This window comes from Ambystoma mexicanum, chromosome 5q (genome assembly GCF_040938575.1).
Source record: "Ambystoma mexicanum isolate Mex_15411 chromosome 5q, UKY_AmexF1_1, whole genome shotgun sequence".
Lineage (NCBI taxonomy): Eukaryota > Metazoa > Chordata > Amphibia > Caudata > Ambystomatidae > Ambystoma > Ambystoma mexicanum.
Window position 1 is genome coordinate 1101667616 of NC_090933.1, and position 22756 is coordinate 1101690371.

A 22756-nucleotide genomic window follows, 5' to 3' on the forward strand; every position below is an offset into this window, starting at 1 on the left:
CAGTGCATTTAAAAAATGCCATGTTTAGTGCAGCTCCCTGCACGGTTTTCCTGCAAGAACAACCCACACTCCCTATATTGCTTGTGGGCTGTTAAATGTGTCAACAACATTTTTCACCATGTATCACAGTTAACAGGTCACTATTTCCAAACATGCATCACTTATAAGGCAACAGTCCAAATCCATGGCATATCGTGGGAACAGTCAAAAAAAATACTCCAGGGGCAATTTAGAGGCAATTTAGAAAAATATAAATTGTTTTTTCCCCCAAACCATTGCAAACTGATTCTGAAATTTCAAATCAATATACAAAAATCGAAAATCCAAATAACATTCACTCACTTCCTTTTTTAAGTGAGTCTCTCACCCATTATAAGCATGGCACAGCTCAAAATGCAATATAACCATTTTAGTGTGTTTTCTTTAAACAGAAAGTACCACCACTAGCACATGGAATTTACAGTTGCCAAAAGAAAAACAAACCCTTTAGGCTCTCAGCACAGATGTTACTCTTTCTCCTAAGCACGGCTCATTCCCCACGTTATTTTTTCAGGAATGTCAACACTTCAAAAGCATACATCAAAAAGCGAACCTTCGCCTCCGAACATTACAGCCCCCCACTCGCTAGCACACTGGGGCTGAGTCAATGGTTAAATTACTATTCACAATTTGCATGTCAAATCCTTGCAACTATTTTTCCCTGCCCTCATGACAGAATAGAGTTGAGAACTCCGTCTCACTTTGCATTTCAAATTACAACTTTAAACTGGCGAAACCGCATGATAAAATTCTTTCCTAATTGAACATACATCTTTCTTGACCATTCATCGGAGCGCTTTAAACAAAGCCATTTCCCGCTTGTTTATCGCCTTGTACTCCCTGGCTCCATTCCCAAGCAATAAGTCAGTCACGACTGATTTACTGAAGGGAGTCTTAACCACACAAGCTATCGGCCACGGCAAGCCGACACAACGCTGCTGTCTTTTGAAGTCTCAGAGCTGCAGTGAGACCACCAAGGAAATGCGACAGTCTGCTCCTCACTCTACACTGTGTTCTCTCACACAATTTGTCATTTCACAACAAGGCACTGCTCTGCACAAATCCCACAAAGCTGCCACCAAATGTCTTGATATGGGCAAAATATTCCTCGGGGCCAGCCCTTTGAGAGCAAAAAATACCCAATTCAGCCCAAAATACAGGTTCTATTGTGCTGAGCAGTGATCTCATGCTAGTGACAAATGACACCTTTCAATAAGTTTTAGTATTTATTCTAAACAGTGAATTTCATATACATTTGGGATTCAAGTTAGAGAAGATTACAAAGCACAAAACTTAGAGAAATGCAAAATATAGAGAAACATAGAACTTAGATAAACATAAAGAAACATAGAGAAACACAGTCTTACGCCCCTTTGATCAGCACTGGGAGACCCTGGCCCTCATAAGCTAGCTTTAACAAGCCCCGCTCAGAGGACAGAGCTGAAGGAGTGCCGTCAGAGTTCCAAAATTCCGGGCACTTGATCTTGCACGAACCAAGTCCACAGGACGATCTCCCACCCGAGTCATGTGAGCATGTGTATTTTATAATCTCGTGCTGCCCGTCCGTGATGCACAGTTCCAGAACTTTCCCTGTGCAAAATATAGGCTGGCTCATGGAAAAAACCCAGCTCTGTTAATTTCCACTGTGCTTCTTCTGAGCCCCTCCCTGGCCCATCTGCGCGAAAGCTGAGGAATGTCTTATCAGTGCCTTCCCAGAGAAAAGGAGATTAGCTTGGGGCCATGCAGGGCTACCGTTAGTGAGGCAGAATATTCTAAGGGAAGCAGGGATGTATTAACCCCATCTGCAAGCTCTAAAAGGCATGCACTCATAGCTTAGTGTTTATAGCGCTTAAGACTGGCTATCTAAGCGCTATATAGGTGCCATAATGTTCCCAACACTCCAAAAATACCTATTAGCTACAGAGCTAGGGCCCTCTCCCTGCCTGTCTATCAACAATGCATAATGTGACCTATCACTCATACTAGGCCTGCATATTCCTTGTAGCTCACTACTGCATAATGGAAGTGCTACAACAGACTACTGTCAGCATTTTTAGCACATACTTTGAATACACTATTGGCTTTCAGCGGCTAATGCTGTCATCTAAAGCCCTGATTGGCAAGGTTGCAATTTTGTGTATCACTGCACCTTCATACAGAGGGGTGGGCAGATCCATGGGGCCTTTCATATTTTAATTTGGCTGGCCATGGCCGGAGGAAGGTGTTGCCTTCCCCTTTCCTAAAATGCTTTGATGTACCTATGGCTGCCACATTCCAGCTGAATTTGATAGGGAGGACTGTGCCTATAGGTTGTGTCCCCCCAGAGGACACTTGACTATGTGTTTGTTGTGTGGTGAGCAGAGGAAAATGTGTGTGCGTTAGCCCCACACATTTTCTGATGTTGATCTCCCATCATTCATTTTCACTACAAAACTTCCAAAAAGCCCAGGCGAGTGCACATTCCTAGTGCGAATGGCCGAATTCCTCACAGGGATCCCACAAGTGACTGGGGGAGGAGATTCAGGTTGGTAGATGGCGGGCAGCATTTGTTTAACACCCCCCGCGCTCCCAACACAAATTCAAATTTTGCTTTCGGGAGAGGTTAATCTTAAAACCATTGAAAATATCATGAGGGGAGCATTTCATTTCTGATAATGCTGCAAGCAAAATTTAAACCTTGCACAGTTTTAAATAAAAACAACTTTAGCTAAATATTTTATTTTGTGCAGCTTGCTATCCTAACAAGCACAGTTTTCAGGCAATCTGTCCTGACCCTCAAGTGATTTTTTGGTTAAGTGATTCAACTGGTCCTGGTGTCATGAGTTCGAATTCCTTCTCAGTAATGTTGAAGTCAATAACAGAGAACGTATTGAAAACGTCTAAGCAGAGCAACACACAGAAATACTCGATGGTGCACATGGATTTCCTGGATCCCAGATCTGGGCAGACAATTTTTGCTGGATCCCAGATCCGGGAATATCAAGCCCAATGGCCAGCACTGAGTGCCCAGGGTATGAACATCACAAAGGTCTGCTTGAAATCCAATGTTGCAGGCGGTTGGAGCCTCCATTCCTAGCATGCTGACTGACTAGAGATCTAGAATTTGTGAGAACAAGAAGCACAGAATGGTTAATTTGCATTCCACATTTCATGAGTATCAAAGGTGAAATCGTGATTTAATCATTTTTGATCACACGCTTTTTTCTTCGTTGTTGCCAGTCTAGCATGCTGTTCTTCATGGGCATGGCTTTAGGACGGGGGAGGGGGTGGATGTGTGTGTGTGAGTGAGTGTGTGAGAAGATACCGCCTCTAGTGTTGTGTCTCATAGATTGTAGGGGGTTATGTTGGGCTAGATATCAGGTTTCCTATGATCAGCTCACCAGATGAGCTGTCATGACTGTGGTGCCCCATCACAGCATTCTGTGGTGCTCTCAAAAGGTTTTAATTGTCTGGTTTTGCTTCATTCTGTAGTTCTTGTTTGTAAGTGCAGAGATGCAAAACAGATAGCAATTAATGGGAAACGATGAAACAGGGTCAACTTAAGTGATCCTTTTTAGTATTTTACTCAAGTGCATCTAGAGACAACTAGTGTAGTCAAAAACTAATGCTGAGAGGATGAAGATGATGCATGGTTACTTATACATCAGTGCTTAGCCTCTCGACAGGCTGTGCTGTGCAGGCATGTGTGTCCAATGTAAAACAGGACATGGTCCGCATCCACCATTTGTCATTCATGCTGTCATTGAGATTTTGCAAGTTATTGTTGGTAGCATTGTGGATTAAAGTCACATATCTGACTCTTTTGTCACATTAAAATGATTTGTGTCAGGTTAATGGGATGCAGAAGTGGTCTGACATTCAAAAGCACTGCCCCACGCCCCATTTCCGACACAAACACTTTTGCATGAAACACAAGAGAAAGGACTAACACCAGAGCTGTTTACCTGACATGCCCCTATACAAGGGTCATGCAAAGGCAGGCAATTCATCAGAATCAAAAACACCTTATGACCCCTTCCTTTCCCCACATGGATAAAAGGTGGAGCAAGACAGCACAGTACGAGCACGGCAAACAGCACGACGAGACAGCTAATCGGGAGCGGCAGTTCAAGAGAAAGGGAAAGGCGGCAGGAATCAAGAGAGTGGCAAGGAGTGAATAACCTTGCCTTTTTCATCCCAGGCCCGTGGAACCTTCGAGGAACAAAACCTAAGACAGCGAACAATAGCAGAAGTGTTTTGCAGCAGATGTCAATGGTACACGGGGCAATCCTACGCTTAAAAGCAGGAGCAAGGGAAGCTCCCGTGACCCTGGTACCTGCCTTGACTCCAATGAAGAAGAGAAGCCAAGCGGTTCAGCACAGCCAGTGAGTCAAAGGGGAAACGATAAGAACCACGCTGTGTTGAGTGAGAATCGTAAAATGGCAAGTTTGAACCAAGTTCTATGAACTGTGAAAAGTGTTGATGGGAGACCAGTTGCAGAGGGAAACCGGCACCATGTGGGTGCTAACTCAAGAGACTCTGGTCAATCCCTGTCTGAATGAAATCACAGTAACCAGAAGGCTATAGTAGAGTAGCCAAGTTAGGTCAAAGTGGTCACACAGGAGGTCAAGCAAAATCCCAGTACAGTCAAAAGCCTTTGACCTAAGAACTGTGAGAAAGCAAGGGAAATGAATCCCGCAAAAAATTGTGAATGTGAAGTTGGCAAGGGTATCCCAACCAAGGGATGCTGATGAGAAGGGGGCAAGTCTAAAGTCCCAAGAAACAGTGTGTTGACAAGGGTGAACCCAGCCGAGGGATGTACACTATGAACTGTTTGTAAAGACGCTGAGAAACTAAGGGAAGAGAAATCCCACAAAAGAGAAGAGTCAAGAAGGGTCCGAGCCCAACCGAGGGAGATCCAGGGGTGAAGTACTCACCCAAGCACTGACAGTCAAGAGGGTTCTGAGCCCGACTGAGGGAGATACAGGGGTGAAGCTATCATCCAATGTTCAGTGAGAAGAGAACTGACATGTACAATGAGGAATACAATACATGAAGGGTCATTGCCCAGAAGAGGGGGATGCAGGGGTAAAACCATCACCAGTGGCTAACAATTGAGAAGGGTCAGTGCCCAGAAGAGGGAGACCCAGGGGTGAGTCCATCACCCAAGAAATACATAGAAAATAAATTTGTGTTGGTTTGTTGTTTTGTTATTGCAAAAACCTATCAGGCCCTCCGAACCAGGAGACTCAACCACTGAAAGCCTTGATACCGATAAGAACTGTTTAGGGGTCAGCGCCTGGAAGAGGGGGATCCAAGGATGTAAAATCCTCACCTCAAGTGAAACCAGGAAACAAACTTTCATTTGTTTAAGAGAGTTTTGTTAGACCCTCAAAGGCAAGAGACTTTTATTAGAAATGAGACTTGGCCATCAAGGCTCCTGATAAACTGGAACAGAACTGTCGACTCATGCTAGGGAAGCTTGAGTGTGTGCTGTGCTCCAAGATCCCCCATTGCCCTGTGCTCAAAATGTGGGGAAGGAAGGCCGAAGCTACCGTATCCTGACCTATTATTTATGAATACTTCTTTCATTTCTTGAAAACAATCCCATACACTTTTTGTATTAGTTGTTAGGCTTGGCAATAGGTTTCTTAGTAGAAGCCCTTTTTATTTTTGGCACAACGCCACTAGGACTGTCTTATTTTGTTCATTTGATGGTCGACCCTTGCTCCCATCTTAAATTTAGGTTTAGATTAGGCGTTTTTCCAACATGCATACAGCATTTCTTGTTCAATAAATACCCTTGAACTGTGATCACTTGTGTCTGTCTTAATTGTTGCCACCATAAGCTCCTCACATATGGTGTCCGAAGTTGGATATGATTCAAATGATAAGGAAAACCCATGCTAATAATTGTGGTGCCACCCGAAGGGGAAAATAGAATAGTTGATCTTCTAGAGTCTGACCATAATCACACACACCTGACGGCCCTTTTCCTTCCCCACAGGGATAAAAGTTGGAGCACGAGTGCACAATACGAGCAAAGCAGACCGCCCAATGAGAGAGCTTATCCAGTATGGCAGTTCAAGAGGAAGAGAAAGGTGGCCACAACCGAAAGGGTAACAAGGAGAGATGCGATATTGCCTTTTCCAACACAAGCCTGTGAAACCTCCAGGGCAGGAATTATAAGACTGTGAACAATAGCCAGCGTGTGTTGTAGAAGATGCCAACAGTACACAGGGCCCTACTCCACTAATAGCCAAGCCGGGGAGAGACACTTGCCACTCTGGTACCATCCTTGACTCCAGAGACAAGAAAATCCAAGCGGTTTATCACAGCTGGTGAGTCGAGGGGAGAGCCGATAATAAACTGAGCTGTGTTGAACAAAAGTAGCAAACGGCTAAATGAAGAAAGTACAAAGAACTGTTAATATGAGAGGGGAAAACCAACTACAGAGGAGTCAGGCACCACGTGGGTGCTCACTCAGGAAACTCTGGGCGATTACCCTTTTGTTGCAACTATCGTTACCAGAAGGCCTTGGGAAAGTTGGGAGAAAGGGGCAAAATGGTCATACAGGGGTCTAGTTAATTCCTCTTTACAGTTGAAAGTCTTTGACCAGCAGATGATTATAAATCTAAGGGAAGTGAATCCTGCATCGTAAGAAAGTAGAAGGAATTGTGTGATTGACAAAAGTTGGCAAGAGTGAACCCGACGGAGGGATGCCAATGTAGAGGGGGCAAAGCCTAAAAGTCCTGATGAACAGTGTGTTGACAAAAGTGAACCCGACGGAAGGATGTCCACAGTGAACTGTTTAAAAAGACATAAATATTTATGAATGCCATAAGCGACGTTGATTTGGAAAGCCGTAGTGAACCCGATGGAGGGAGGCTAACATCTGAGCCCGGAAGAGGGAGATCCAGGTGTGAAAAGGCATCACCCAACATGCAAACAGAAAGTAACTTTTGTTTATTATTTTGGAACACATCAGGCCCTCTGAGGCAAGAGACTTTTTGTAGAAAAGAGACTTAACCACTAAAGGTCCTGATACCTCAGAGCAGAACTGTAGTCTCGTGCTGGGGAAGCTGAAACGTGTTCTGTGCTCCAGAATCCCGCCTTGCCCATGCACAACATTTGGGCAAGGGAGACCCCGAGTACCGCATCCTGACTTATTATTTGTGAAATTTTCTTTCTTTCCTGTGAATCCTATCCCACGCCCTTTTGTATTTAGTTGTAAGGACTGGCAATAGGTTTTTCTTAGTATAGGCCCTTTTTTTTGACCAGACACCACTAGGACTCCCTTATTATTATTTGATGGTTGTAGCTTGCTCTCATCTTAGATTTAGGTTTAGATTAGGCGTTTTTCCAAAATGCATTTACAGTTTAATAAACACCCTTCAACTGTAATCTGTCTTTACCATTGCCACCATGAGTTCCTTACAGTATTCAATATTGGCCGTGGTATTTTCCCCAGTACTTGCCAGCTTTTTCATGATTCATTATTCCTTCAAAATCACTTGATAATTTATTCACAATTCCTTATTTCTTCATTCGGGTTCTAAACCTTCTTGTTATGCGCTTTTCGCATGTGCGTAAACATTAAATGTCTTTCATTTACTGCAGAGCACCCTGGTATAAGTAGTCTCTCTATCATACACACAGGAGCTCCTCAACTTCTCCAGGTGCTTTTGGGGTGTTCTTTGTTCCGCTCTCTACTCCTGCATAGGCGTCGGGAGTTACACCGAGCAACGCTCTCTTTTGAAAAACATTCCGGCAGCGTCCTGCAACATTCAGCAATGCTCCGCGTTCCCCAGCTCCAGATGAGAACACATAATGCCGGCAGGTGTTGGGGTTTTGGTCCTCTCACATCCCACTCAGGTCGCAGCACCTCTTTTCTCCCCTAGGAACACACAGCATCCTCTCTACCAGTCCTGCTCCAGCCTGCTTCTTGCAACACGTCTGCCACTTTCTCTCCCTGCGTTGCTCTGTGGGCCTGTTTATTTTGCACCTGTAGCCTCTCAAAAGGTTGCAGGTGTGAGTAGTTTGCCTGACCCTCATAACACCAATTGACAGGACATACCTGATCCTGTATAGACATCGTCCTCGTCTCAGTACTAAAGTGGTGAAACTGACTATAAGTGTGCATTACTCTTAGTCACCTCTTCCTTATCCCCGTCCTAAAGGGATACACTTTAAGTTCATAGGGTGTGTGTGGAAGAGATATGGGCGGACAAAACCTTAAGACAGAGGGTGAAGGGTGGGATTCATTCTCATAGGGAAAAGGGGGTACCATGTCTCACCTGCAGACACCCTCTCCCCACTTCCCAAGTGTCCTCCACCCAGGTGATCACCCCCTAACATATCCACCCCCAAGGGTCAGGATCTAAAAGCAATGGCCTTACCTTGGCCACCTGGGTGGAAGATCCAAGGGGAGTAGATGCGAGGATGCCCTCAGGTTTCTCACAAGAGCCACTGATAGGATTCAGGCAATTTAAAAGTCACATCCAACATGGCTGGGAGAGAGCCCGCTGCCTGGAGAAGTCCCGAAGAACAAAGATTGCTGAAGAGAAAGGGGAACGGGAGCAATAGAATGACACAGGGAGAAGGAGCCCCTTGTCACGCTGCTCAAAGCAACCTTCCGAATGAGCTCCGGCCTGTATGTGCCTGGTCTCACTGCAATTCATCACTGGATGGCTCTCTGTTGCCTCATGCTGAATTCTTCAAAAATAGAAGTCCCCTTTCTCCCAGCTTCCAATGCCATCCTTCCCCGCCCCTCTCTCCTTCCCTCCTGAAATTCTTGCTCCCATAATCAAAGCTCGAAATCTATGGGTCCTCTTTGATAATGGCATAGACTGCAACAATGTATCACTACCACTGCCTCTGCTTCTCACGTTAACCTCTTCAACATTAGGACAATTCACCTTTTTCTTACTAACCACTCTACGAAATATCTAATCTCCACTCAGCAAACTGGACTACTGTCCAAGTCTACTCTCTGTCCTCCCTCTCTACTTCTTTCTCCTTAAAGGCAAAATCCTCAATTTTGATATATGCACTCTCTAGAAGCTTCCAAGATCCTCCCCCACTTCTACCTACTGACATTATACGGGTTGTCTCGCCATGCACAAAAGCTCTCTGTTTAAGTTCCTTCTCCTAGTCTACAAAGCTATCAATGGTCTTGCTCATCAGTGCCTGCCTGATTGTTTTTCACTTTACTCACCATCCCATTCTCTCTGATCCTCTTATCCTCTCAACCTCATTGCCCATACTCTACCTGTGCCTCCTGTTGCTTCTGCTCTTTCTCCTTACTCACCCTGCTCCCCTCGAACCCACTACCCATAACAATCAAAGCCAGCCCAATTGTGAATCTCTTCAAAGCTCAGCTTAAACGTCACATACTTGCTCCCTCTGCCCTCACACCCATCCTCCATACCCGATTCCACCACTGCCTAAAGTGATGCCTAATAATGTAATTTTGTAAATATAATTAGTACTCCTCTTTAGTTTGAAGCACTTTGTTAATGTTACCTTTGTAAATCACCTGTTTTCTTATATTCCTTTTGTTTCTGTTTTTTTGTTGTTGTCCCTAGTATATGTAGTGATATTTTTACACCATCATAAGCTGGCTCATTACTTGTTCTCATGGTTATGCTATTGTACAGGCACCCTTCATGGGAATACTTCCGCCATCTGTAAATGTGTTATTGTATTTATGTTCAAAATTATCATCCCTGTTTTTCAAATAAATGGAAATGCAAAATACAAAACTCCTGAGTCAGATCCTGGCAAACCCTCTTGTGTGATTTTTTAACCCTATAAGAGAAGGTGGCGTCCTTTTGTAAAATATTTGTATAACTCTGATATTGGCTAACACAGAGATATGACAGACCAATCTAATACCCCCATTTGTACAATCCTACCACAGAATTCAGGACAAAGAACAGACAGTAGCGTATTCGTTTAAAGAATAGTTCAGATTCAGTAAACTAGCTCTCTAGCCTTACCCTGGACATCACCACAATCTGTATATATTCAAAATGAATACAAATGTCACATTCCCATTTGAATCTCGCTATCACAAGTCCTCAATGGTATTCACTTTCAATCACTAAGTCTTCCTCCAAATATGCTGTATTCTACAAAATACTCAGCATTCTAAATATTTATGTTCAGCGTTAACTACTTTATAAACGTTACTCATTTCTCACTAGAATATTTTCCATATTGCAAGTATGGTTAAACATTTGATTTTCTCCCACATCAATACAAGTATGATACTGGAGAAAGTTCTATCAATCAACAGCCAAAGTATGATATGATAATGATATGAAATGGCATTTATAACGCGCCTATACACAAGTGTTTCAACGACGACGAGGCAAGGGAGGGGGAACAAAGGGGGACAGACAATGATCCTACTAGGCTAGGTGTCATTCAGATCGCGCAAGTGGGAGGGAAGGGAGGAAGGGAAAGCGCAGTACATGGGAATAGATAATAACTATAGTAAAATAACAGGCAGCATGTTGCAAGTGCATGGGTAAGTGCGGACATCAGCTATCGAGGTCTGGTAGGGGGACTGTAGGGACACAGAACAGTCCCCAAGTGTGGGGGTTGCCAGTGTGGTGTGTGATTCTGGTGGGGGAGGGACCTGGGCCCGGGATCAGAGGGTGTCCAGGTAGCCAGTGCAGTATTGGTTTCAGCCAGGAGGTCAGCAGAGAAAAGGGGGAGAGAAAGCAGAAGCAAAGAGAAAGGCTTTGAGGTGCTTCCGGAACCAGAGATGGTTCTCCTCAAGTTTTAGGGAGGCTGTTCCAGAGGGATGCACCAGCCGAGCAAATGAAATCTACCACCAACTCGTTTTCTTGGAGAAACGACTGACCCCGAGGGAGTTGAAGGCAGATGAGCGAAGAGCTCGAGAAGGAAGATATTTAGGAAGAGTGAGTTGAAGGTATTGAGGCCCGTATACCCCAGAAGGCCTTGTGGACGATGCAGAGTGTTTTGAACTTTATCTTCACAGCCACTGGGAGCCAGTGTAGAAGTTTCAGTCCTGAAGAGATACGATCCCTGGGCTTGAGGCCAAGGACAAGTCTTGCAGTCCTGTTCTGGATGAGTTTTAGAGGGCGGAGAGTAGAAAGCATGAAGAGGCTATTGCAATAGTCCAACCTAGAGAGAACCAGAGGTCTGGAGACAGTGAGCTTCTGGGGGAAGGAGAGGAAAGGCAGAATACCTCTGAGGAGGTGCAGCTGGTAGTGTGACTTCTTGGAGATGTCAGAGATGTGAGGAGAGAAGGAGAGTGTGGAGTTGAAGATGACCCCAAGGTTTTTGGCCTTGTAGGTGGGACCAGGAAGAGGACCAAGAGAGGCCAGCCAGAGAGCAACAGGAAAGGAGGGAGCGGGTGTGCCGATGAGGAGAATCTCAGTCTTACTGGCATTAAGGCACACCACTCCTGGATAGTAGACAGACAGTCAGAGATGAGGGAAGGATAGGAGGAGGCTGAGGGTAGCCTGAAAGTGAGCTTGGTGTCATCCGCATAGCACTGAAAGTTGGGGCAGAGAGCGGCGATGCGGTGGGCAAGTGCATATAATGCGAAAACTCCACTGTGCATGTCTGAATGTATTAGCCACATGACATATAGACAATGACTGTCTATCATAGGAGTATGAGTTAAGACATGCACCTTGTAACGCTCACCTGATTCCCGCAGAGGCGCCGGTCTTGACTGGGTGAATGCTGTATTTTCAAAGGTGATGTGTAACACACGGTTGGCTCTTTGGGCTGGACCTCTGTGCACTGTATGTCTGACTCGAAGAGTAAGATGTCTGCAGATAGAAAATATGGGATTAATGAACTGGGGTTATTGGGTGCCTCTCTCCTCTTCCCTTTCTCTTCTCCTGTAGAACCCCAAAGGTTAACGCCCTCACCTTAGGTAAGTGAACGCCAAGCTCTCCATCTGCCTCGGGGCAGGGTGCCGTAACCAGTTTCTTCACTGGATAAGGGTGCAGGCCTCTTGACCTCAGAGGGCTGCTGTCCGTCGTTAACTGCACGAACGGTAAGTTCTGGGCACTTCAAATGTCTTAAAAGTCTTTTGTAATGATATCACTTGTTTTGCAGGGTTCCGGCGATGGAGGATGGCGGGCTGATGAGAGTTGAGGATCGAACCCGCGTGAGGAATAGAAGCGCCTGGAAGCACGTAAGTAAGCGCTTGTAGCCTGCTTCACGATGCGCACTAACTGTCCCTTTTATCTTGCAGGTACAAGTTCGGAGCTTTAGAGAAGCTGAAGGGTACTGGAATACCCACTGGATTCGGCGTGGGAAGGAGGAATGGCACGTGAGTAATAAAGTTGCCCAATGTCTTTAAACGCACCTTCTTTTGTCTTTCAGATGCGGGATGCAGCGCCGAAGGCCTCCGGAGCGTGCGAAGAGCTGGTAAGCTTTTGTCTTTCAGATGCCGGAATGCAGTGCGAAGACCTCCGGAGCATGCGAAGAGTAGGTAAGCCTTTGTCTTTCAGATGCCGGAATGCAGCGCGAGGCGTTGGTGACAGCCGATGGACCAGGTAAGAGTTGTGCTGCCACTGAAGACCGTAGTGCTAACCTGTTCTTTCTTTGTCTTTACAGGTGCTGCTGAAGACTGGATTCCAGGATGGTAAGCCTTTGTTCCCTTAGGCCCAGGATCAGAAGCAGAAGACACAATGAGCATTCTGCTGCAGAGAATGCAGAATAACACAAAGCAAGATTCATCCATCGGGTGTGGTTTAAATAGCCTCCTGTAGTGCTTAGGTGTCGCCTTCCACAGCCACGCCTAGGTAAGAAAAGAGTTCCTGCTTTCCAGAAGAGTTCCAGTGTTCTGAACCTAGGGAGTGGCTCCTGCCCCACCCAACAGGAAAAGTAGTCCCAAACAGAAGAGGATCAGGGGTTCAACTGGCAGGTAAGTAAGCAGCATGGTCTGCTGCAGGTAAGTCCACCCAAGCATTATGAGCCCGGCGCTTCCAGCGCTGGGACTGGGCATCTTTATGAGCCTGGTGCCATTGGCGCCAGGACAGGGTCCAAAAGGTCCCAATTGGGACTGGCTGGCACTCGGAACCGGGGTTATGGGTCTGCTTCCAAGGGAGTCGGGCAAGTCCTGATCTTTTGGAAGCAGAGATCATGACAGCACCCCCCCTCAAGGCCCCTTCCAAACCGGGCTTCTCCGGGGGTTTGGGCTTGTTAGGAAATGTTCGATGAAATCTTTTGATTAGACGAGGCGCGTGGACATATTCTGCAGGTTCCCAGGATCTTTCTTGGGGACCGTAGCCTTTCCAGTCAATCAGGTAAAATAGTTTAGATTTGGAGATCTTGGAATCCAGGATGCTTTTGACTTCAAACTCGAGTTCTCCATCAACTAGAATGGGTTTTGGAGATGTAGTTAGTCGGGTTTGAGGTTGCACGGGTTTTAATAGAGAGACGTGGAAGACGGGTGTATCTTCATGTGAGGGGGCAAGTCCAACTGGACCGCTACTGTATTTACTATGGTAGTGATGGAATAGGGACCAAGGTATCTTGGGTTGAATGTGCGTGGTCCTTTTAGAGGTAGATATTTGGTGGATAACCAGACTTGATCTCCTACTTGATATTGGGGGGCTTCCTTCTGATGTTGGTCTGCTCCTTTCTTGTATTGTTCTTTAGCCCTTTGAAGGTGAGAAACGGCTTCCTTAAAGGCTTGGGTGATTGTAGAATGCAGGTGGTCTACTGATGGTGTTCCAAGATCTTGGAGTGGATCCAACTCCGAGGTTCGAGGGTGACTACCGTATAAAAGAAAAAACGGGGTTTTCCCAGTTCCCGAGTGGACAGAGTTATTGTATGCATATTCGGCTATCCAAAGGATATCTTTCCAAGTTTTTTCAGTTTGTTGTAGCATGCAGCGCAAATACTGTTCCAGAGTTTGATTTGTCCTCTCGGTTTGTCCGTCGGTTTGAGGGTAGTGGCTGGTCGAAAGTCTCACATCAATTTGAGCCGACCGACAGCAACTTCGCCAAAAATGAGAAATAAATTGACTACCTCGATCTGAAATTAGAACTGAAGGAAAACCGTGCAGTCGGACGATGTTTTCGAGAAATTCTCGGGCCAGAGTTGCTGCTGTTGGTAAGCCTTTGAGTGGAATGAAATGCGCCATCTTGGAGAATAGGTCCACGATTACTAGGATCGTATTGTATCCGGAGCATGGAGGTAGATCGGTGATGAAGTCCATAGAAAGCGTATGCCAAGGGCGAGGCGGGATGTCAATAGGGCGTAAGAGGCCGGCTGGTTTTTCCTTTTGACTTGTTTTGGGCGCATACTCCACAGGACATTATAAAGTCTCTGATATCTTTTTTCCAAGACGGCCACCAGAAGTAGCGCTTGATCTTTTCCGAGGTCTTGGTCATACCGGGATGTCCTTCCATTAAAGAATCGTGATAACAAGAGATTACCTTTTTCTGTAAATCTGTGCTGGGCAGGTATAACCGTTCTTGGAAATATAATAGGTTGTCCTTCACCGTAAAGTCCTTTCCCTGCAGATGCCAATTCTGTATGTCTGCTGGAGTTACCAGTAGCCTGGCTTTATCCTTAACTTCCTCTATGGATTGTGTGGCGATTACACCTAGAATTCTTTGTTCGGGAATGATAGGTACAGGTTTAGGATTGATCAAATGTTCTTTCACTCCCATCCGAGAAAGGGCATCAGCTTTACCGTTTTTTGTACCAGGTCGATAGGTAATTATGAAGTCAAACTCGGCAAAGAATAGTGCCCAACGGAGTTGCCTAGAGGATTGAGATTTTGCGGTTTTCAAATATTGCAGGTTTCGGTGATCTGTAATCACAGTAACGGTGTGTCGGGCCCCCAGAAGATAATGCCGCCAAGCCTTAAAGGCGGACTTGAGCTAGAAGTTCCTTATCAGTAATAGTGTAATTGATTTCAGGAGGCGAGAATTTGCGGGACCAAAATGCCACGGGATGCAACTGATTGGTTACTGGGTCCTTTTGGGATAGAACTGCCCCCATGGCAAGGCTCAAAGCATCAGTTTCAACGATGTAGGGGAGTTCTGGGCGAGGATGTTTTAAGATCGGTGCAGAGATAAATCTAGTCTTCAAATTCTGGAAAGCTTGTTCCGCCTCGGTAGAGAATTCAAAACGTTTGTTTTTCTCTAACAAGGCGGTGATGGGCTGGACTATTCGAGAGAATTCGGGGATAAACCTGCGGTAAAAGTTAGCGAAGCAACATGCTTTGAACACCTTTTACGGAGGATGGCGATGGCCATTTGAGAATTGCATCGACCTTCTTTGAATCCATACGCACTCCGCTAGGTGATAATATGAATCCCAAGAATTCAACTTCAGTCACGTTGAAAACACATTTTTCCAACTTAGCGAAAAGTTTGTGTTGACGCAATCTCTCGAGGACCATTTTCACGTGTTTCCAATGTTCAGTTTCCGATGAAGAATAAACGAGGATGTCGTCAATGTAAACAACAACACACACATCTATGAGCTCTCTGAGGACATCGTTCATAAAATATTGAAAGGCGGCCGGGGCATTGCAAAGTCCGAAGGGCATGACCTAATATTCAAATAGCCCATACTTGGTGCGGAAGGCCGTCTTCCATTCATCGCCCTCTTTTACTCGTACCAAGTGGTAGGCTCCTCTAAGATCCAGCTTTGTATATATGCATGCTTTTCTGACTTGGTCCAGGAGTTCAGGGATCAAAGGTAACGGATATCTATTCTTAACGGTGATCTGGTTCAGGGCGCGATAATCTATACAAGTTCTAAGGTCCCCTTCTTTTTTTGGAACGAAGAACAAAGCTGAGGAAGCAGGGGACTTGGAAGGACGAATAAACCCATTTGCTAGGTATTGATCCAGGTATTGTCGGAGGTGAAGATTCTCAGGCTCGGTGAGGGCATAAATTCTACTACAAGGAGGAGTAGATCCAGGTATCAGGTCTATCTGGCAGTCATAAGACCTATGAGGAGGTAGAGAGTTAGCCTGATCTTTCCGGAAAACATCTTGGAATTCTAAGTATTCAGGAGGTAACTGGGGAGCCTCCGAGGAAATTGCTGCCAGTGCAACACCAGGTCGAGGGTGACAAGTAGAGACACATTCTGGAAACTGAACCGTTCTTGCTCGCCAATCGATCTGAGGATTGTGCTTCTCTAACTTAGGAATTCCTAGAATAATCTGAAACTGAGGGGCCTTGATCACATTGAACACGATCTTCTCATGGTGTCCATCTTGACTTACCAGCGTCACTTCTTGGGTGGTATGCGTTACTGGTCCGGAGGCTATCTCCGTACCATCCACCGTAGTAATGACGTCCTTTACAGCCTTTGGACAAAGAGTTAGATTCATCCTCAAAACCATTTCATGATCCACATAATTGCCGATGGCACCGCTGTCGACGTAAGCTTCAATCGCATGTAATCGATCCGGATGTTCAGGGCTAATGAGGACCATAGGTATCACGAAATGCGAGGTCACGGAACTGGTTTTAACGCTCGGCAAGAGGACCTCTATTCTTGTCGGGCGAGGTCGTTTCCCTGCTCGGAGTTTGTGACCCTGGTAACTGCAGCTCCTACTGCCTTCTTGGCTGGTTTCACCGGACAGTCTCGAAGAAAGTGTCCCGAGTTTACGCAATAGAGTCATAATTGCAGCTGTTTTCTCCTTTCCCGCTCCTTTTGTGTTAGTGGTCCTTTCAGGCCCCCTATTTGCATGGGTTCCCCGGAGTCTACTCCTTTAGTAGGAGTTGGTGGTTTGGAAAATACTCGAGCATCAAACTTGGAACGATCGGCCTTCCTATTCTGCAGTCTGTGGTCAATTTGAACGACTAAGTCAATATAGTCCGAACAGTCTTGCGGGGGATTCACTACTTGGGCTAAGACATCTTTGAGCTCTCCACGTAGACCTCTATAAAACAGCGTAATCCTTTTGTCCTCAGGCCATCGAGTTGCCACTATCAGTCTGTTGAAAGACGCAATATAAGCCAAAAGGTCTTGATTACCCTGTCGCAATGAAAGGAGCTCATTGTCCAAGGCCTGCCCCTGTGAATGTCTTGCAAACAGTTTTTCCATACTGAGCTGAAAAGCTTGAAAATCATGGAGAACCGGATCATCTTGATTAACTAGAGGGATCGACCAGTCTGCCGCATTGCCACTAAGGTACGAAAGCACGAAAGCTACCTTAGCTTGATCAGTTGGAAAGGCTGCTGGCCGGCATAAGAAGTGCAACCGGCACTGATTAATAAATACTGCAAACCTCTTTGGGTCACCAGAAAATCGTTCGGGCGGAGCCAGAGGTACATTCCCAGGTAGGTTGATCTGCACTGGGTTCATAGAGGATGTTGAAGGAAGATTTGCCCCTGATGCAGGTAACGGAGTTTGTCCGGCTTGTGACTGTAGCAATTGTCTAGCGAGATCGTCTGTTCGCTCCTTGGAAATAATCAGTTCCCTTCTTAGAGCATTCGTTTCCTGACGGGCTGCATACACTTCTGCTCTTAGTTCCCCAAGTAACTGGGCTAGCTGGTTGGTATCCGAGGTTTCCATAGCGCCTGGGTGGGAGTTTTGCGGTAGGCTTTGTGTTCTGTAACGCTCACCTGATTCAAGCAGAGGCGCCGGTCTTGACTGGGTGAATGCCGTATCTTCAAAGGTGATGTGTAACACACGGTTGGCTCTTTGGGCTGGACCTCTGTGCACTGTATGTCTGACTCGAAGAGTAAGATGTCTGCAGATAGAAAATATGGGATTAATGAACAGGGGTTATTGGGTGCCTCTCTCCTCTTCCCTTTCTCTTCTCCTGTAGAACCCCAAAGGTTAACGCCCTCACCTTAGGTAAGTGAACGCCGAGCTCTCCATCTGCCTCGGAGCAGGGTGCCGTAACCAGTTTCTTCACTGGATAAGGGTGCAGGCCTCTTGACCTCAGAGGACTGCTGTCCGTCGTTAACTGCACGAACGGTAAATTCTGGGCACTTCAAATGTCTTAAAAGTCTTTTGTAATGATATCTCTTGTTTTGCAGGCTTCCGGCAATGGAGGATGGCGGGCTGATGAGAGTTGAGGATCGAACCCGCGTGAGGAATAGAAGCGCCATCAAGCACGTAAGTAAGCGCTTGTAGCCTGCTTCACGATGCGCACTAACTGTCCCTTTTATCTTGCAGGTACAAGTTCGGAGCTTTAGAGAAGCTGAAGGGTGCTGGAATACCCACTGGATTCGGCGTGGGAAGGAGGAATGGCACGTGAGTAATAAAGTTGCCCAATGTCTTTAAACGCACCTTCTTTTGTCTTTCAGATGCGGGATGCAGCGCCGAAGGCCTCCGGAGCGTGCGAAGAGCTGGTAAGCTTTTGTCTTTCAGATGCCGGAATGCAGTGCGAAGACCTCCGGAGCATGCGAAGAGTAGGTAAGCCTTTGTCTTTCAGATGCCGGAATGCAGCGCGATGCGTTGGTGACAGCCGATGGACCAGGTAAGAGATGTGCTGCCACTGAAGACCGTAGTGCTAACCTGTTCTTTCTTTGTCTTTACAGGTGCTGCTGAAGACTGGATTCCAGGATGGTAAGCCTTTGTTCCCTTAGGCCCAGGATCAGAAGCAGAAGACACGATGAGCATTCTTCTGCAGAGAATGCAGAATAACACAAAGCAAGATTCATCCATCGGGTGTGGTTTAAATAGCCTCCTGTAGTGCTTAGGTGTCTCCTTCCACAGCCACGCCTAGGTAAGAAAAGAGTTCCTGCTTTCCAGAAGAGTTCCAGTGTTCTGAACCTAGGGAGTGGCTCCTGCCCCACCCAACAGGAAAAGTAGTCCCAAACAGAAGAGGATCAGGGGTTCAACTGGCAGGTAAGTAAGCAGCATGGTCTGCTGCAGGTAAGTCCACCCAAGCATTATGAGCCCGTCGCTTCCAGCACTGGGACTGGGCATCTTTATGAGCCTGGTGCCACTGGCACCAGGACAGGGTCCAAAAGGTCCCAATTGGGACTGGCTGGCACTCGGAACCGGGGTTATGGGTCTGCTTCCAAGGGAGTCGGGCAAGTCCTGATCTTTTGGAAGCAGAGATCATGACACACCTTCAAAAGGTGATTTGTTTAGATTGGTTCAAGTAAGTTTGAATTCAAAAGTAATGTTCTCAGGAATCGATATATATTCTGTTCTGAACCCACATGTATGCTCTATTTGCTGAATTTGATTTATGGGTGCCGCTATCTATAGACCTGTGCATGTGACTTTCATTAGGCCTGGATTGTTCGTGTGTGTGTGTGTGTGTGTGTGTGTGTGTGTGTGTGTGTTTTCTTGCACATTAATGTATTCCTTGCTATGCAGATGGATGCACAGCACTTTCTGTAATGCTTTCAATGTCTTTAGACTACTGGGCTGGAAATGTGCTATTCTCAAGTGACAGATATTTAGCCGGAGACCCTCTTCCCTCACACATTACACATGATTCTGTCTATCCATTTGAAGGCAAGGGAAATCAGAGGATATGCAATTTGCACAGTAATCAATTAATATCATTAATTATTTCACCGTAAATCTTGTGTGCAAACATCCAGTCCATACTGTGGCTCTCCCTGGCTGCAACTCCATTAAATGTATGATATCATCCTAGGTGATAGTACTTGGCCTGGCACTATGATTCGCTGTTATCACGCACCAGTTTAAACCACTAACAATATTCACAAATAATACTTAACTTTACAAAGCCAATCCCACTTTAATGTGGCTGCCAAAATGCTTTCAGATTTGGATTTCATTTGTCACTGCAAAGTGGACTGTACCTTAAAGAAATCACATCTCACGTTATACTTAATATATACAATGAAAACAGAACATTGGAATACTAGCACCTGTGCCCCTGTTTTAGAATTGCACCTCCATGCATTTCCAGTCAAGCTACCTTCCCAGATTTCACACTACTCAATTTGGACAATTAGGGGAATTGGTAGGGGCTTCTTTTAATTTACATTTTAAAATGTAGCTCTGGGTTTTGGAGGGGCCAGCAAGATACCAGGTCAGGCAAGCATCTTTTCATAAGCAGACCCTCAATTCAGGTGACTTCTTTGGAAGTAAATTCCCCTTTGCAGACTGGTCATCCTTCTATGGGCTGTTCTGCCCTCTGCATGGGTAAATGGACAAATCATCAATCTTGGTAAATCATTGTTATGCTCACCTGGCTCCCACAGGGGCGTCGGTCGGACCCGGAGCGCTGCGGTCTCCACCCACGTGATGCGTAGTGCAGCTATGACTGACTGGATCTGCCCTCCTAATCTTGTCTGCTTAACCCGTAGAAATATTCTGCTGCAAGTGGAGAGATGGATTTAGCCACTTGTGGATTCAACTGATGGCACCCCCACAGTCCTCCCCAACTAAACACCTCCGAAATGCCCTCACAGCGATTTCACCTTATATTCTTGAAAGATGAGCTCTCCATCCTGCATGGATTTGCAGGGGCGCGTCGATTCCAGTTACTTCACTGGTTTGAAGGCTCGGGAGAGTTCCGGAGAGTATTGACTCTGAGGTTCCTGGTGAGGACCAGTAAGTATTAAGTTCATAGAGTTCAATATGTCCGATGTTCACTCTTGGTCCCCCCTTCCTTTCTTGTCTTGCAGCTGGCTCGTGAAAAGATGCTCTTGTGGCAGCTGGTGGCGCTCAGGTAAGAGTCTGTATTACCCGGCACTGTCCGGTAAATGTTGCACGAGGAAAACGTGTTGTTTTGTCTCTCTTTACAGATGCAGCACGTGAAAATATGGAGAGTAAAAGGATGCCTCCAGTGGTAAATCAGGTAAGTCTATGGTGGTAAGAATTATATTTGTTAGTTCCCTCTGCTCACCTTGTGGTTTTCTTTTGTCTCCTAGGTGCCGAAGTTCGGCGAAGAAATGATGGAGGTAGCGCCGACCCGAAGGATGCTGTGAAGACTGGTGCGGTGCTGCAGCTGGAGGTGCGGCGCGTGCAGAAATTATGTTCTTCACAGGTCCGGAGACAAGATGGATCCAGAATCAGGTGTGCAATAGAAATAAGTTTGTTTTCTAACCTTGTCCCTTTCTTTCCTCTTTGTTTTAGGAGCTCCGGCTTCTAGGCGGTCGTGGCAGCAGACTGGATGCAGGCTGCAGGCACGGTGAGTGTTACGCTGCTGGATGCAGAATAACGCGAAGGGTGTGTTGCTGGTCGGGTGTGGTATAAATAGCCTAAAAAGTAGTCCCAGGTAAAAAGTCCCTAGAACCACAACCGAGTAAAAAATAGTCCCTGTAGAAAAATAGTCCCTTTCAGGCTTCATGTTGGACTCGAGTCATTTGCAGCATGGTCTGCCTGAGGTAAGTAATGACTATGAGCATGGCGCCTTAGGCACCAGGACTGATTCCTACTATGAGCATGGCACCTAAGGCGCCAGGACTGAACCCAGATAGCCCCTAGCCGGGGCTGCTGAGGTTTTACTAAATGTCTAGATGCCTGCTCCCGGGGCTGTTGGGCTTGGTCCGGATGCCTGGGGGTAGGCATCATGACAGCACTCCCCCCCAAGGCCCCTCCTAAAGTTGTTCTTCCCCTGGGCCCTCTTTTGTCTGGGAAGTTCCGATGGAATCTTTTCACCAACCGAGGTGCATGGGCGTGGTCACTAGGTTCCCATGTCCTTTCTTGTGGTCCGTAGCCCTTCCAATCGATTAAATAAAAAAGTTTTGATTTAACCATCGTGGAGTCCAGGATATTTTTTACCTCGAATTCAGGTTCTCCATCTATCAAGATGGGGTCGGGTGGTTTGGTTAATCTTGTTCCTGGTTGAACTGGTTTTAAAAGTGAAACATGAAAGACAGGATGAATGCGCATATTAGAGGGTAATTCCAATTTGACGGCTACCGGGCTGATAATGGCCTTAATAGTGTAAGGCCCCAAATATCTAGGGTTAAAACTCTGAGTTCCCTTCAGAGGTATGTGTTTTGTAGCCAGCCAAACTTGATCCCCAATCTGGTATTGTGGAGTTTCACTTCTATGTTGATCAGCATTTTCCTTATATTTCTCTTTTGCTTGTTTCAAATGTTCTGTTGCCTCTTTAAAGGCTTGTGTAATAGTAGAATGCAAATGACTAACTGCAGGCATTTCTAAATGCTGAGGCGAATCTAGTTCTGAGGTTCGAGGGTGATGTCCATATATGGTATAAAAGGGGCTTTGTCCGGTTCCTGAATGTACAGAGTTATTGTATGCATACTCGGAAATCCATAAAATATCTTTCTAATTACTTTCGGTCTGGTGTAGCATGCAACGTAGGTACTGTTCAAGGGTCTAGTTGGTCCTCTCCGTCTGACCATCGGTCTGGGGATGGTGACTGGTTGATAACCTAACGTCGATTTGCGCCAGTTGACAACATTTCTTCCAAAAATGTGAAATGAATTGTCTACCTCGGTCAGAGACCAATACGGAAGGAAATCCGTGTATTCGAACAATGTTTTCGAGGAACTCCTTGGCCAGAAATGAAGCAGAAGGTAATCCCTTTAGAGGAATAAAGTGGGCCATCTTGGAAAAAAGATCCACAATAACTAGAATGGTGTTAAATCCATTACATGGAGGTAGATCTGTAATAAAGGCTAACGATAAGGTGTGCCATGGTGTAGGTGGAATATCCAAAGGTTGCAAGAGGCCAGCTGGTTTTTTCTTCTGACTTTTGTTTTGGGCGCAAATGCCACCAGACATTACAAATGACTTTACATCTTTTCGCAAGGTGGGCCACCAGAATTGTCTCTTAATTTTAGCTTCAGATTTTACG